Source organism: Trachemys scripta, chromosome 1 (assembly GCF_013100865.1).
Source record: "Trachemys scripta elegans isolate TJP31775 chromosome 1, CAS_Tse_1.0, whole genome shotgun sequence".
In the NCBI taxonomy this organism is placed as follows: Eukaryota; Metazoa; Chordata; order Testudines; family Emydidae; genus Trachemys; species Trachemys scripta.
Window position 1 is genome coordinate 1,563,636 of NC_048298.1, and position 16,560 is coordinate 1,580,195.

The following is a 16,560-nucleotide window of genomic DNA, read 5'->3' on the forward strand; positions in this document are numbered from 1 at the left end:
TTCCCCGTGGGAGGGGATTCCCCATATTCCCCCTTTGGGAGGTCCCAGGGTGACTCTCTCTCTGCATCGCGGCGGGCCTGTTCCTTTGGGGCTCCTCCCTGCCACCCCCTGACCGGCTCTTTACAAACTCATCAGCCAGCTGCCCGGCGTGTCGCGGGTTCTCTGGCTTTCTGTCCACCAACCACAGCCTCAGGTCGGATGGGCACCGCTCATACAGTTGCTCCAGTACCAGCAGTTTAATCAGGTCCTCCTTCGTCTGGGCCCCACCAGCCCACTTGCTGGCGTATCTTTCCATGCGGACGGCTAGTTGCAGATATGAGATCTCAGGGGTTTTATCTTGACTCCGGAACCTTTCCCGGTACATCTCAGGAGTCAGCCCAAACTCACGTAGCAGGGCCTTTTTGAATAGTTCGTAGTCCCCTTTCTCTGCCTCTCCCAGTTGGCGGTACAATGCCACGGCTTTGGGGTCCAGTAAGGGGGTAAGGACCCGGAGTCTGTCCGCGGGATCAACCCGGTGCAGCTCGCAGGCCGTCTCAAAGGCCTCCAGGAAGTCATCCATGTCCTCCCCCTCCTTGTATGGGGCCATGATGCACTTATCAAAGCTCCGTGCAGTCCTGGGTCCCCCCTCACTCACCGCAGCCGGGGGTTCGCTGCCCTTCAATCTCGCCAGTTCCAGGTCATGCTGACGCTGTCTCTCATTCTCCTGTCTCTGTCTCTCTTTCTCCTCCCGTTCACGCTGATGCTGTCTCTCTTTCTCCTCCCGTTCATGCTGACGCTGTCTCTCTTCATGCTGTCTCTGTTGTTCACGATCCTCCAGCTCTCTCAGTTTTAGCTCTTTCTCCCATTCCAGCCAATTCCGCTCCCCGGATGCCGAACGTCGCCGGGAGGATCCTCTGCTGGCCGGCGAGCTTCGCCGGGAGGGTCCCCTGCTGGCCGGGGGGGTCACGGCGCCTTCGGTATTTGCTGGGCTCCTCCCCACCCTTCCCCTAGGCATAGGAAGGAGGGGTCTCGGGAAGCCCTCAGCAGCCGGCTGACCACTCCCAGCTGGGACAGACACTGGTGCCTGCGCTGCATTTGCCAGGCTGCTTCCCTGAGACACAGGGATCAGTTCATTCGCGCGATCTTCCGCCTCCAGCTGGGCAATGAGCTGTTCTTTGGTGAGCCTCCCAATGCGCAGCCGCCTCTGCTTGCACAGCTCCACCAGGTCGCTCTTAAGCCGCTTGGCATACATCTTCCTGCTGGCCACTCACCGGCCTGTGTGCTCACAGCTCCCCACAGTTCCCAGGGGGACCCCTAGTGTGCCAGCCCTTCTCGAGGTCACCACCTCTCTGCCAGGGTCGAGCTGCAGACTCCTCCGCCCCTGGGACCACTCGCTGCGATCCCCCCGGGGGACCCTGTTACTGCAAAAGTCCTTCTCGCTGGTCACACACTCCCAGGGGTAATAACCGTCTCTCTCTCACTCTTCAGCACGCCTGGTCCCCGTCAATCCCCCTTCGTTTTACTGCTCCCCAGTCACTTACTGCAGGAAGCGCCGTCCACGGGGTGCAGTAGATCCCGCCGCTGCCACCAGTTGTCACGGAGTATTGGGGGACTCAGGGCCCTGCACCCCCGGCTTCCTGCGATTCACCATGACTCTCAGCCAGCCAGTAAAGCAGAAGGTTTATTTGGATGACAGGAATACAGTCCAAGACAGGTCTTGCAGGCACAGACAACAGGGCCCCCCTCAGTTAGGTCCAGCTTGGGGTCCCAGGGCATGCCAGCCCACCCCCCTTTGGGGGGTCAGAGCCATCTCTGCCTCCCAGCCATCTCTCCAGCCTGCTTCCAGCACTCTGCCTTCAGCGACCCCTCCCACAGCCTTTGTTCAGTTTCCCGGGCCCCGGAGTCACCTGACCTCCAACCCCCTCCTGGGTTCTCATGTTACAAGCTCAGGTATGTTCCCTCGGGCCGACTCCCATCCTCCGATGCAGACCATCCTAGTCACACTCCCCTGTCAGCATTCCCACACCCCAGCAAGAACAGTCCCAGTTCGTCACATCTCTCCCCCCTTCGAGACCGAACTGAGCGGGGTCACTTTAGCCAGTGACCTGGGGAAGTTCGAACCTACCCCCGTTCCCATGGATGCCCCCGCATCCCTCCAGTTCCTTGGTGGGAATTACACCAGGCCCCTTCAGTTTCACGCCCCCCCTTAGGTCGGGGTGCTTGATGGCACTCGCAGTTCGCATGTGGGAAGGTTTATGCGGCCTGTGCCCTTTTCCCACCCCCATACCTCTGGGGTTCCAACTGGGCTGTGGTCTTCTCCCAGCGCTCCAGTCTGGAGGTCTGTGCTTTGGGCTCTCTTGGTTTAGAGCCGCCCTTTTAACCTTGGCCACCCTCTGGAAAGGATCCTTATTGCTGGGCAAGGGTCCTAAAGCTGTTTTCCCCTTGTCCCAGGCCTTCCTCCCCCTCTGACAGGGGTCACAGGATCCGCAGTACTGTCGGACAGTAACAAAGACCCCAGGCCAGTAAAAGCTCCGTAGCAGCCTCTGCTGGGTACGCCAGGTTCCCTGGTGCCCTGAGAGGGGAATGTCATGGGCCCGGCACAGCAGCTGGCGGCGATACTTCTGGGGTACCACCAGCTGCCTCCTGATCCCCCCTGACTCCATTTTCCCTGGGGGAGCCCATTCTCGGTACAGGAACCCCTTCTCCCACAGGAACCTTTTCCGGCCACCTCGTCCCATGGTCTGTACCGCATTGAGGTCGGCCAGGTCCCTTATCTTCCGCAAGGAGGGATCTCTCTGCAACTCGGCCTGGAACTCAGCAGCTGGGACAGGGATGGCCACCTGCTCTTTCTCGCCCGCTGGGTCTGAAGCTGCAGCCTCCCTGAGCCGTGTCCCTGGGCGTTCCCTCCCCACCAGGTTAGGGTCCTGCGCCTCAGGCAAGGCACCCCCCCCAAGGCCAGGGCGCAGTGCCCCTCGCCGGCTCTGACTGCGGGTCACAACCAGTGCCTTTTGGGGGTTGCTTGGCCAGTTCTCCAGGTCCCCCCCCATCAATACCTCAGTGGGCAAATACGGGTGTACCCCCACATCCTTGGGGCCCTCCTTGGCCCCCCACTTCAGGTGTACCCTTGCCACGGGCACTTTGACTGGTGTTCCGCCCACCCCCGTCAGGGTCAGGTAGGTGTTGGGCACCACCTGATCTGGGGCCACCACCTCGGGCCGGGCCAGCGTCACCTCTGCGCCCGTATCCCAGTATCCATTGACCTTCCTCCCATCCACCTCCAGGGGAACAAGGTACTCTCTCCGGAGGGACAGCCCCGCGCCCACCGTATAAACCAAAAACCCTGAGTCTGGGGCATCCAGCCCCCTAGAGGAGCTGGCCTGGGGCCCTTCTCTCTCTTGAGCAGTTGATAAGCTGCCAGCCCCTCTTGCGTGAGAAGCCTGCCCCTCGTCCGTCTGGGCCTCTACCAAGTTAACCCGGTGCGGGTTCGGTCTGCTCAGTCTGTCCTTGAGCTTGGGGCACTGGGCCCGAACGTGGCCTCTTCGGCCGCAGTAATAGCAGCTCATGTCCTGTGGGTCCCCTCGAGCCGGTCGGTTGTCCCTGACGCTGGGCATTCCCCGTGGGAGGGGATTCCCCATATTCCCCCTTTGGGAGGTCCCAGGGTGACTCTCTCTCTGCATCGCGGCGGGCCTGTTCCTTTGGGGCTCCTCCCTGCCACCCCCTGACCGGCTCTTTACAAACTCATCAGCCAGCTGCCCGGCGTGTCGCGGGTTCTCTGGCTTTCTGTCCACCAACCACAGCCTCAGGTCGGATGGGCACCGCTCATACAGTTGCTCCAGTACCAGCAGTTTAATCAGGTCCTCCTTCGTCTGGGCCCCACCAGCCCACTTGCTGGCGTATCTTTCCATGCGGACGGCTAGTTGCAGATATGAGATCTCAGGGGTTTTATCTTGACTCCGGAACCTTTCCCGGTACATCTCAGGAGTCAGCCCAAACTCACGTAGCAGGGCCTTTTTGAATAGTTCGTAGTCCCCTTTCTCTGCCTCTCCCAGTTGGCGGTACAATGCCACGGCTTTGGGGTCCAGTAAGGGGGTAAGGACCCGGAGTCTGTCCGCGGGATCAACCCGGTGCAGCTCGCAGGCCGTCTCAAAGGCCTCCAGGAAGTCATCCATGTCCTCCCCCTCCTTGTATGGGGCCATGATGCACTTATCAAAGCTCCGTGCAGTCCTGGGTCCCCCCTCACTCACCGCAGCCGGGGGTTCGCTGCCCTTCAATCTCGCCAGTTCCAGGTCATGCTGACGCTGTCTCTCATTCTCCTGTCTCTGTCTCTCTTTCTCCTCCCGTTCACGCTGATGCTGTCTCTCTTTCTCCTCCCGTTCATGCTGACGCTGTCTCTCTTCATGCTGTCTCTGTTGTTCACGATCCTCCAGCTCTCTCAGTTTTAGCTCTTTCTCCCATTCCAGCCAATTCCGCTCCCCGGATGCCGAACGTCGCCGGGAGGATCCTCTGCTGGCCGGCGAGCTTCGCCGGGAGGGTCCCCTGCTGGCCGGGGGGGTCACGGCGCCTTCGGTATTTGCTGGGCTCCTCCCCACCCTTCCCCTAGGCATAGGAAGGAGGGGTCTCGGGAAGCCCTCAGCAGCCGGCTGACCACTCCCAGCTGGGACAGACACTGGTGCCTGCGCTGCATTTGCCAGGCTGCTTCCCTGAGACACAGGGATCAGTTCATTCGCGCGATCTTCCGCCTCCAGCTGGGCAATGAGCTGTTCTTTGGTGAGCCTCCCAATGCGCAGCCGCCTCTGCTTGCACAGCTCCACCAGGTCGCTCTTAAGCCGCTTGGCATACATCTTCCTGCTGGCCACTCACCGGCCTGTGTGCTCACAGCTCCCCACAGTTCCCAGGGGGACCCCTAGTGTGCCAGCCCTTCTCGAGGTCACCACCTCTCTGCCAGGGTCGAGCTGCAGACTCCTCCGCCCCTGGGACCACTCGCTGCGATCCCCCCGGGGGACCCTGTTACTGCAAAAGTCCTTCTCGCTGGTCACACACTCCCAGGGGTAATAACCGTCTCTCTCTCACTCTTCAGCACGCCTGGTCCCCGTCAATCCCCCTTCGTTTTACTGCTCCCCAGTCACTTACTGCAGGAAGCGCCGTCCACGGGGTGCAGTAGATCCCACCGCTGCCACCAGTTGTTGCGGATTGTGGGGGAGTTAGGGCCCTGCACCCCTCTTCCCGAGATTCACTGCGACTCTCAACCAGCCAGTAAAGCAGAAGGTTTATTTAAGGACAGGAACACAGTCTCAAGCAGAGCGTGTAGGTACGACCAGACCCCCTCAATTAGGTCCCTCTGGGAGGTTCAGGGAGCTTAGACCCCAGCTTGGGGTTCCCTGCGTTGCACCACCCAGCCCCAACCGAAACTAAACTCCCAGCCCCTCCCGCTGCTCCTCTCCTTTGTTCAGTCTCCCGGGCAGAAGGTGTTAATTCTCCCCACCCCCGTTCCTGGCTCAGGTTACAGCTCAGGTAGCTTCCTTCAAGGGAAGTCCCACATCCCCACTGCAACCCCCCTGCAACATTCCCAGGTCAAATCTGCCCTGCTCCCTGCTCCGTCACAGTCCCCACCCCACGGCAGCTGGCCAGACCCTGGGCCCAGCGCGTCCCCACCCCCGGCAGCCGGCCAGACCCTGGGCCCAGCGCGTCCCCACCCCACGGCAGTCGGCCCGACCACGGGCCGAGCATGTCCCCACCCCACGGCAGTCAGCCCGACCACGGGCCGAGCATGTCCCCACCCCACGGCAGCCGGCCCAACCACGGGCCCAGCGCGTCCCCACCCCATGGCAGCCGGCCAGATCCTGGGCCCAGCGCGTCCTCACCCCATTGCCCATTGAGAGTAGGAAATGTTCTTGCACCCAACCCACGATTGACCTGCGGGACTCCCTGCCACAAGATCTCCCTGAGGCTGATGCTCGGCAGGACTCACAGAGAACAAGGCCGTCCCGAGGCACCACATGGACAGCACTGAAAACCCCAGTGCCCGGTGGAGAGGGAGGGAGGCAGAAGCCCAGTGCCTAGGAGGAGCCTGCCCTGGGGTAGATTGTCCCAGCATTGCTACAGGAGTGTGTGTGGGGGGCATGGTTCCTGCCCTGTCCTCTGGGGCAGCGGGTTCTGGCAATTGCTAAAGGGAGGCACTGGGGCGTGCTGGGCTCTGGGCCAAGCCATTCAAACATGGGCTGTGTGCCCACCCGACACAGGGGTGGGAATTGAGGCAAGGATAACCCTCTCTCGCCCGGCAGAGCTGCCCCGTCCCCCCCCCATTTACTGACCAACCGCCCGGGTCTGAGTGCACTGCCCCCGGCCATCCCTCCCCTCAGTCCCCCATTGATCTCAACCATTCTGGGGCCCCGGGTTTCCCCAGGTCTGAAGCCACCTGCACAGCTGAGCCACGGCCAGGAGCCGCGTGTGTCGGTGACCTACTGGCTGCACAGACACATGGTGTTCCCAGCCCCCAGAGACACAGCAGGTCCTGGGTGTGCTGCCGGCTCTCCAGCCCTCCCTCCCTCCCGAAACACATCCCTCGCTCCGGTCAGACACAGACACACGTTTCACGGGGACTCTGCTCGCTGAGTCACGCTCGGTCTGCACTGCTGTTCATCTTCAGTACGTCTGTAATCCTGGGGAAAAGCCAGAAAACAACACGTGCTCATACGGGGCCAATATTCAGACATGGCACCGGGGAACGATGGGAACTTGACACTGCAGTAAAACCCCCAAGCCTGGCCCGAGCCAGGGGGCAGTCACACAGAGCGGTCTGGATCACTTGAGAGGCTGGCCCCATTCAAACAAAACGGGTTTTAATACAGCCAAATGCAAACGCCTGCATCTAGGACCAAGGACTGCCGGCCACACCACAGCATGGGGGGCTGCGTGCTGGAGAGCAGAGACTCGGAAGAGGATTTAGGGGACAAACAACTCAACATAAGCCCCCAGAGCAAAGCTGTGGCCAAAAGGGCTAACGTGGCTCGTGGACATATGTACCCGGTGTCATAGAGTGTGGGGGAGTCAGGGCCCTGCACCCCTCTTCCTGGGATCCACCGTGACTCTCAGCCAGCCAGTAAAATGGAAGGTTTATTGGACAATAGGAACGCAGTCTACAGCAGAGCGTGTAGGTACAACCCGGACCCCTCAGTCAAGCCCTTCTGGGGGGCAGGGAGCTTAGACCCAGCTTGGGGTTCCCTGCGTTCCACCACCCAGCACAAAACTGAAAAACCAAAACCCCTCCAGCAGCATGTGACGAACTGGGACTGTTCTTAATGTGGTCTTTGAATACTGACAGGGGAGTGTGGCTACGATGGTCTGCATGGGGGGATGGGAGACTGGCTGAGGGAAGATACCTGAGCATGTAACGTGAGAACCCAGGAAGGGGTTAGAGGCCAGGTGACACCTTTGCCCGGGAAACTGAACAAAGGCTGTGGGAGGAGTCGCTGAAGGGAGAGTTTCAGAGCTGGCTGGTGGAAGGGCTGGGAGGCAGATGGGGCTCTGACCCCCAATGGGTCTGTGATGCCCCTGGGACCCCAAGATGGACCTAACTGGGGGGAGGGGGGGTCCTGTTGTCTGTGCCTGCAAGACCTGTCTTGGACTGTGTTCCTGTCGTCTAAATAGACCTTCTGCTTTACTGGCTGGCTGAGAGTCATGGTGAATCGCAGGAAGCCGGGGGTGCAGGGCCTTGTGTCCACCCACACTCCGTGACACAGCTCTCTCCCTCCTCCCCCCAGCTCCTCCTCTCTTTTGTCCAGTCTCCCCTTCTCCCAACCTCCCCTCCCGCCCCAGGGATCTTCCTTCAAGGGAAGTCCCCCATCCCCAATGTAACCCCCCCCTGCAACATTCCCAGGTCCAATCCGCCCTGCTCCCTGTTGCGTCACACCCGGGAGCAGTGAGGAAGAGCAGGCAGGGGATTTCATCTCTCTACACTGCCCTGGTGAAGCCGATACAGGATCCTGCGTCCGGTTCTGGGGAGCAGCACATTTTTAAAAGAATGTTAAAAAATTGCAAAGGGTGCAGGTGCAGAAAAGAGCCACCAAAATGAGTTGTGGGCTGGAGAAAATGCAGGACAAGGTGAGACCGACAGAGCTCGATACAAAACGGGACTGAGAGGTGAGCTGACGACATGGTGCGTGAGTCTCATCCCAGGGAGAAGAGACACAGCCCCAACGGGCTCTGCAAGCTAGCGGAGAACAGCAGAACAAGAACCAGCGGCTGGAAGCTGCAGCCAGACAAGTTCAGAAGAGGTGGTTTCTCCATCCCCTCAGCTCTTCAAATCCAAACCGGGCCTTTCGGGACGATGCGTCAGCCCGACATGAGGGGTTAGGCTCAACGCCGAGTGTGACGTTATTGATATAATCTGGGACCATACAGAACATGGTTGCAACCAAAGTCCTGTAGTGGCATCAAATCTTGTATAAAAGGGGTCAAATGAGGTGTCTAAGACAAGGTTATGGTTTACTGGTTATAATTATGCTGTCTATATGTGTGTATCGGTTTTGTAGTTGAAGTTATGAATATTGGCTCTATACTGTCTGTATGGCAAACTTATGCTATGCTTCTGGGAAACTTCCCAGACAAGCTGGTGTCAGCTCTGCCTAGCCTGCTTGATGGCCCGTTAAGGACCATCAGCTATACAATGGACCCATTGAGAGAAGGCAGATACGCCTTGCAACTCAGCAAAGTATGCAGGGACTGGCCCATGTGACTCCAGACTCCATTTTGCTGTAATTTTCCACAGTAAGGACAAAGAGGTGTTCTTACACCTGGAAAAGACTATATAAGGCTGATGCCTGATCTCCATCTTGTCTTCAATCCTGCTTCTTACCTCTGGAGGAACTTTGCTACAAACTGAAGCTTTGAACAAAGGACTGAGGACCCATCCCAGCGGGAGATGTATTCCAGAGACTTGATTTGAACCTGCAGTTTATTCCATCGCTGCTGCAAGCCTGAACCAAGAACTTTGCCATCACTGTATGTAATTGATTCCATTTAACCAATTCTAACTCTCATCTCTATCTTTTCCATTTTATGAATAAACCTTTAGATTTTAGATTCTAAAGGATGGGCAACAGAGTGATTTGTGGGTAAGATCTGATTTGTACATTGACCTGGGTCTGGGGCTTGGTCCTTTGGGATCAGGAGAACCTTTTTTCTTTTACTGGGGTATTGGTTTTCATAACCATTTGTCCCCATACGAGTGGCACTGGTGGTAATACTGGGAAACTGGAGTGTCTAAGGAGATTGCTTGTGTGAACTGTGGTTATCCAGTGGGGTGAGACCGAAGTCCTCCTAGTCTGTCTGGTTTGGTGCCTTAGAGGTGGAAAATGCCAGCCTTGGGCTGTAACTGCCCTGTTTTAGCAATTTGAGCTGAACTGGCACTCTCAGCTGGGTCCCGCCAGAACCAGCATCGTTACACAGAGCTACCAGGATGCAATGGACGGCCTGTGACATGCAGCTCAGACTAGGGGATCCAATGCTCCTTCTGGCCTTAACCACTATGAATCTACCAACAAAGCATTGTAGTCAAGTTGGAGATTTTCACTCGTGGAGGCTGCATCGTAGGAATTCCTTGACCAAACAACCCTAAATTTGCACCACAAGCTCCTCGGCAGCCCCTGAGCTGCTCCACCAATTTTCAGGCTGATCAGACGATGCAGGCGGATGTTACAGAACATAAAAAATTCAGCTTTCAACAGAAACACAGCTGCAAGCGTCACTAGCCCCCAGCTCCAGGCCTCCCAGCCTATCCCCCGCCCTCGGTCTCACCCCAGGATCTGTCTCCTGCGCCCCTCCGCCACCTCCTTAGCAGCTCCACAAGCGCTGCCCATCCCCATGCACCACAGACAAATCACCCTGAGCCCAGCATTCACCCAGCTCTGCCAAGCGGCTCCAAGCCAGTGGGGGGCTGGGCTGCCGCCAGGCATCCAAACCAGAGCCGCTCCGTTTCACAGCTAGAGTCAGATGATGACAGAGTCCTACACACAGCTTGGGGAGGGGTGTGGAGGGGGCAATTAAAGGGAAGGAGGGGTCCCCATGACCCAATAGACCCCTCCCCATCGCCACCAACTCCAGGTCAAACCCCAGCCCGGGCTGAGAGAGCAGTGCCCTGGGGAAGCGCCCACCCCTTCTGCCGAGAACAGCCCAGACCCGAAGAGCAGCTCCCTGCAGCTCCCAGCCGCCTCTCAGCTCCCCCACCCTGTCTCTCTCGGATCCTAGGACCGGCAGGGCCACCCCGCTGCACACAGCCCGCGCTGACGGCGCTCCCTGCCCGGGCTCTGCAGCCACTGCCCGTCCTGCCCTGAGGCGGTGCCCGGGCTCTGCAGCAGGGCTCCGGTGCCCGAGGGGAAGGCTGGCGAGCGCTGGGGAGGAGACGGTGGCTGTGATATGACCTCACCCAGGGCAGGAGCTATGAGGAAGCCACGGCCCCGCAGGGGGCCAGTGTGACCCCCCCTTTCCCCATCTCTGTCACTCCCGCAGCAGAGAGACCCTTCCAGCAGCAGGGAACCCGCCCGCCTCCCTCCCCCCATCCTGCCCCATGGCCTGGCCCTCCCCACACACAGACAGCAGGGAGGACAGCCTGCAGGAATGCAGCCTCCCTGCCCCTCAGGTCTGTGACCCTCACACACATGGCTGCCCACTGCTGTTCCCTCGAGCGCCTGTGCCCACAGCCACGGGCGGGCGAGAGAGCCTGGCCCCCAGGCAACCAGCCCCCTGGCACTGGGGTGCAGGGCCCTGAGGAGCCAGGGAGTGACAGCAGCTGCTTCACCGGAGAAGGGGGCTGGCCCCTGCAAATGGATGCAAAGCGCAGCAGGTAGGCTGACCATACACCCCGTTTTGGCCGGGCCAGTCCCTTGTCTAAGCCCTGTTCAGGCCGTCCCGAATGTCCCCGGCCGTCCCTCTTAATCATGGCCCCAGGTCCGAAAACCAACAAAATAGAACCGGAGTCCTAGTCCATTATTCCTAGCTGGAGTATTCCGGGGGAGGGGATCTGACGGCCAGCCCGGCCCCGGAGCTTGAAAAGGAAAAGCAGGCAGAGCCCACCTGGATGCAGAGAGACTGGGATGTGCTGGGCTGAGGGAGGCCAGGCCTGAGGCCCTGAGAGTTTCCTGTGCTGTGTTCAACTCTCACTAAACCCTCCTGTGTTACACTGGCTGAGAGTCACTCAGGGCTAGAGAACAGGGGGCATTATTCCCTGTGGGGAGTGGAGGCCCCGGGGATCCAGAGCGAGTGGACTCCCTGAGGGGGCCCACGGCAGAGACAGACGTGCTAAGGCTCAGAGAGGTGCGGCTCCAGGAGGTGGAGGGGCCTGACCCCGACAGAGAGTGAACCCCTGAGAAGGGCTGTCGCACTGAAGGGGGTTCCCCCCACGGACCACACGGGGCCACGAGTGGGCACGATCTGTGAGTCCGTGACACCTCCCCCTGCACCCGCCCCCAACTGGTGGGTCTCACTGGAGCTCCGTGGAGCCGAGCCTCCGTCCCTGCCTGGAGCCGACTGCCGGGTGGAATCCAGCCTGGTCTCTGTGGGCTCCTCCACCCCGGCATCCTCTGCAGACAGAGTATAGGGGGTGGGCAAGCCAGGCTGACCTTGCAAAGGGGCCCCCAGCACTCGGGGGGGGCTGCAGCCCCAGCAGGTCTAGGGTCTCCACATTCTGGTGTCTGTGTCGTCCAGCGAGGGCTGAGCCAGGTGCACCAGACCCCTTGGGGCTGCTGTCCGTCCCCCAAAACCGACCTCCAACCCCAGCCGTGCCCGAGCTGGTGCCCAAGTGACCCCGCAGCCAGGGGGCGCAGAGGAAGAGAAATCAGCAACAGCCACCAGCGGGCGGCTCCAGACCCCTGCCCGGAGCGATGGTGCCCGCAGAGACCTCTCCCCCATGACCCTGCCCAGCCGAGCCGGGCTCTCCCCAGACCCAGCAGCAGCGAGATGAACGGTACCAGGGGCTCAACCCTCAATGCGATGTGTGACCCCATCCGGGGGGTGGGGGCAGACCTGCCACGAGGGGCCCGTTTGCCTCGCTTTCCCAAGTCTAGGGCCCGCCAGGCTGGGGGTCTGCAGGTGCCTCTGCCCCACGGGGGGATCTGTTCGCTCTTGGCACCGTGCCCGGGCTGCCGCTCTCCTCTCCGCCGGGATCAGCACACAGCGGTGCAGCCCCAATCTTTGTGACAGGCCCTGTCTCAGCGGTGTCCCATCAGGAGCCGTCAGACAACAGCTGCCTCCCGGAGCCTCGGCGGGGACAGATGGGACATGACAGGGTCCAGCGCAGCCCGTCCCCCCAGTGGGCAGCGACTCGGGGTGCAGTGCAGCGGGGACAGTTAGCCTGCCATCCCAGCTGGCCGCAGGGACCCGCCGGGCACAGAGCCTGCTGGGACGCTAGGCTGGGCTGCAACCCGTCTGGGCGAGGCGCGGGCACTGACGCAGCCCTGCGAGACGCTGCCCCGCACAGTCAGGGTAGGGCCGCGGAGTCACGGGAGCCCACGGGCAGGAACTGGAGTCTTGACATTGGACAGCGCGGGAGGAGACCCAGCCCCCCAGTGCTCCACAGAGAACCCCAAACCCAACCCCCCCCGTACCCACAGATTCCCTCCAAACACCAGCCATTCCCTGTGCCACTCAGGACCCCCCCAGCCCCAGCCCCTCTCAGCTGCCCTATGGGACTCCCCCCATCCCTGCCCCTCCTTGTGCTACAGCCAGCGAGTGGCATCCGATGGGCAGGGAGACTGGCCTGGCAGTTGTGCCCGCACACTAGTCCTGCCAGCCCGGCCGGGTCGGTCCAGCTCTGCCCTGCGGCACGTGAGCAGCCCACTCGGTTCTGGCACCTGGCGCCGTCAGCCCAGGGCTTGCCGCGGCAAACTGCCCGGCTCCCCAGCTGGGGCAGGGCACCTTGCGGGGAGGACGCTGGGGACACAGTGGAGAGCAGAGGAGATGCTTGGTTGGGACGCGGTAGGTCAGAGGCAGGGGGCAGGGTCCGTCTGCTCTGGCCAGATCCCCCAAGGCCCGATCGATGGTCCCCTCTGACACGCTGCCAGTTACACGGCGTGCTCCATGCGCCATTGTGCGCAGGCAGAGTGTGCGACAGGCGTGCAACAGACGTGCGACAGGCGTGCATGCCGGTGACCCCTCAGCGGGAGACAAGGCCCCAGAGGTCCAGGAAAAAGAAACCGGAACAAAGCGCTCTCTGCTGTGGGGACCCCAGGCCCCCCGTGAGCTCAGCCGGCGTGGCCGGGTCCTTCCAGGGCAGTGCCTAGGCCTGATTCCACGGCTCGGCCCCGGGAACCGGCCACGTTCAGGGGGCTCAGCTGGGTGACCTGCACGGGAGACGCCTCACTGAGGCTGCGGGACACAGACAGACCCTCAGGCTCCAGAGCTCCCACACTAGCCCAGCCCGGGCCGCCCGCCGCCCCCGCGCCCTGGCCTGGCGACTCCATGCAGAGGACGGGGGAAGTCACTGCCAGGAGGGCCGCGAGAAGCAGCGTCAGGTGCTCTGGTGAGACTCCCAGGGGCTGCTGGGAAACCAAGTGAGGGCAGGGGCTCAAAGGGAGAAGCAGGAGCAGCAGGGGAGTGGGGGGCACACCTGGAAGATATGGGCACAGGTTCCCGTCACACCCGCCTTTGGCCCCAGGTGCTGTGTTGGGCTGGAGATTGGGGCAGATGTGCAAGATGTCAGGGCCACACCCCTAGGCCACGGCCCTTTGGCATCGACTCCAACAGCCAGGCCCCGAGATGCTCCGGCCGGCGTCCACACCCAGCCAGGGGAGCAGGAAATCTGAGCCCAGCGGTGCTCGGGGAGCAGTCCCTAAAGCCTCAACGGACCAGCCTCAGGGTGCAAGAAATCAGACCCAGGCACCGCTCCACATCCCTGCCTGGAGCCACCCCCACTGCAACCTGCACAACCGGACCCAGCAGCAGCAGCCCAAACCAGGCGGGAATTGGGGGCACAATCCCCCCAGTGCCTGAGCCCAGCGAGCGGGACGCCCAGCCCATGGGACACAGCCGAGCCAGAGACGGGACCCACACACCAGGGAGCGGCGGGGGACAGGGCAGCGACAGCAAATGGACCCGGCACCCAGGGGCTCACCCGCCAACTGCAGCGTGGAGGGGGCTGGCCCCACCCCGCCCGAGCCCCACAGGCCCATCAGCTGGTCCGTGGTCGTGACGGCAATGCCCCGACGGAAAGCCGCGAAAGAGCCGGGTAGGCTCCTCACCAGCGTGCAGGCCAGCGCCACTAATACACCCCCCGGCCCAGCCCGCGGCCTCTCCTGCCTGGCGCTGGGCCCCGGCTTCTCCCTGCTCCGGGGCCGGTGTCCGGGCCCAGCAGCACCTGGGGAAGAGCCGGGAGCTTCGGCCAGCCCCTGCCCTTCAGCCCCCCGCACGTCCCGGTTGGAGCCACCCGCGGCCCAGGCTTTGCCCATCATGGGGGCATTACCCACACCCCCTCCCCTGCGCCTCACACCACGCCGCGCACCTCCACATGCTGTCACACAAGCACTCACCCTGTCACACCCGCCCCGTCACACTCCCCCCCAAACCACACACACAGCACACCCCCTGTAACACATACACAATGTAACACCCATCACACCCGCCCCGTAACACACACACCCCCTAATCCACACACACAGCACACATCCTGTAACACACACACACACAACGTAACACCCCCCCCAAAACACACACACACAGCACACCCCCGTCACACCCGCCCCATAACACACACGCACACAGCCCCTAAACCACACACACAGCACACACCCTGTAACACACACACAACGTAACCCCCCCAAAAACACACACACAGCACACCCCGTCACACCCGCCCCATAACACACACGCACACACCCCCTAAACCATACACACAGCACACACCCTGTAACACACACAACACTCATCACACCCGCCCCGTAACACACACACACACACCAAACCACACACAGCACACCCCCGTCACACCCGCCCTGTAACACCCCCCCAAAACCACACACACAGCACACCCCTGTAACACACACACACCATAGTGTAACACCCCCAGTCACAAAGTGGTGGTGACAGCACACAGCGTCTCACACACAGTGTCACACCTCCCCACACAAAGTGTCACACACACACACACACACAGAACGTCACCCCTCCACGCACAGTATCACCCCTCCACGCACAGTGTCACCCCACACATACACACACTGTTACACAGTGTTACCCCCGACACACACACACAGTGACACACTTTCCCAAGGTGTGTCTGGAGAGCTGTGCCCGGCCAGCCCTTTCCCTGCTCCCCTCCCCTGCCTTACAGCCTCTAGCTCCCCCCCACATCAAGGGGGACCCCAGGGCTGGAGCTAACATGGCCCCGCTCAGCTCCCGGGGCAGCGCTGCCACTGGTGAGGTCCAAAAACACGGGACATGGGAGATGATTCCAAGCGCCCCGAACTGGCCAGCTGGGAGCGCGCTGAGCACCCAAACCCACGGCAAAGAGACGGGCCTGGGAACAGCGGCCCCGGGGCAGCCCTGGCCCCCGCCCAAGGGGACCCGGCCCCTGGAATGGAGGATGGGGGTCGGGTCAGAGCTCTGAGGCCATCCAAGGCTCCAGGCTGGACCTGTGCAGAAAGTCCCCTCGGCTCCCCACAGTCCTGAGGTGCCCAGCTGTGTGTGTGTGTGTGTGTGTGAGTGCATCTGTGATTCTGTGTGTGCGTCTGACTGTGTCTCTGTGGCTGTGGGATTGTGTGTGTGTGTGACTGTGTATGTGTGAGCGCATCTGTGATTCTGTGTGTGTGTGTGCGACTGTGTGTCTGTGGCTGTGACTGTGTGTGTGCGACTGTGTGTCTGTGGCTGTGAGTGTGTGACTGTGAGTGTGTGTGTTTTCTCACCCTCTCCTCCCCCCCCTCAGCTGCTGTCCCTCGCGCCTCTCTTAGTATTACACGCACATATCCGCTCGCTCAGACGTTTGCTTGTGCGCACACTGCTCCACTCACACGCACACTTGTGCGCACACACACACACTCGCGTGCACACTCACCCTCACACGCACACACACCCCCCCCCCCTTTTTGCAATGACTGTCTTGAAGGTGCAGGAAATAGAGAGGACGGGCTGTGGGTTCACCGAGCCCCGGCCGGCCCCCTGCCCCGCAGGTGCCGGGGAGGACTCGCCCTCTCGCCCTTGGGGGTCACTCGATCGCCCCCCGGTTCCCCCGCCCGCTCCCCGCGCGCGCTCACCGTGTGCCGGGACCCCGGGACGGACCCTCCGCGCGCAGCGACCCCGGGCTGCAGCCGGCGAGGAGCAGCCCAGCCTCCGCCTCCCGCGCCGCCGCCGCCCGCTCCGCGCCGGTGCCTGCGTCTGGCTGGCGAGCGCCCCGGCCCCGGCCCCGGCCCCGCTCTGCCTCGTCCGCTCCGCCCGCGGGGCTGGGGGCGCGACTCGCCCCGCCCGCACACCCCGCACAGCCCTGTGCGCGCACACCGCACACTGCACCCCCCCACCCTGTGCACANCCGCACAGCCCTGTGCGCACACACACCGCACCCCCCCACCCTGTGCACACATACACACCGCACAGCCCTGT

General features: G+C 61.7%; 1 protein-coding gene across 2 annotated transcripts in view; it reads right to left on the reverse strand.

The window, feature by feature from the left end:
• The window catches only part of PRRT4 (proline rich transmembrane protein 4), a 39,020-nt gene extending 22,669 nt beyond the window's left edge, over positions 1 to 16,351 (reverse strand). Inside the window, exons 1-2 of one of the 2 annotated variants that reach the window (XM_034763376.1) lie at positions 16,218 to 16,351; positions 6,567 to 6,638 (exon numbers count right to left, since the gene is read on the reverse strand). The gene's annotated coding sequence lies outside the window, so the exon portion shown is untranslated. The remainder of the gene's footprint in view (positions 1 to 6,566; positions 6,639 to 16,217) is intronic. The other variant, XM_034763369.1, reaches the window with a different exon arrangement.
• Between the last annotated feature and the right edge of the window lie 209 nt (positions 16,352 to 16,560).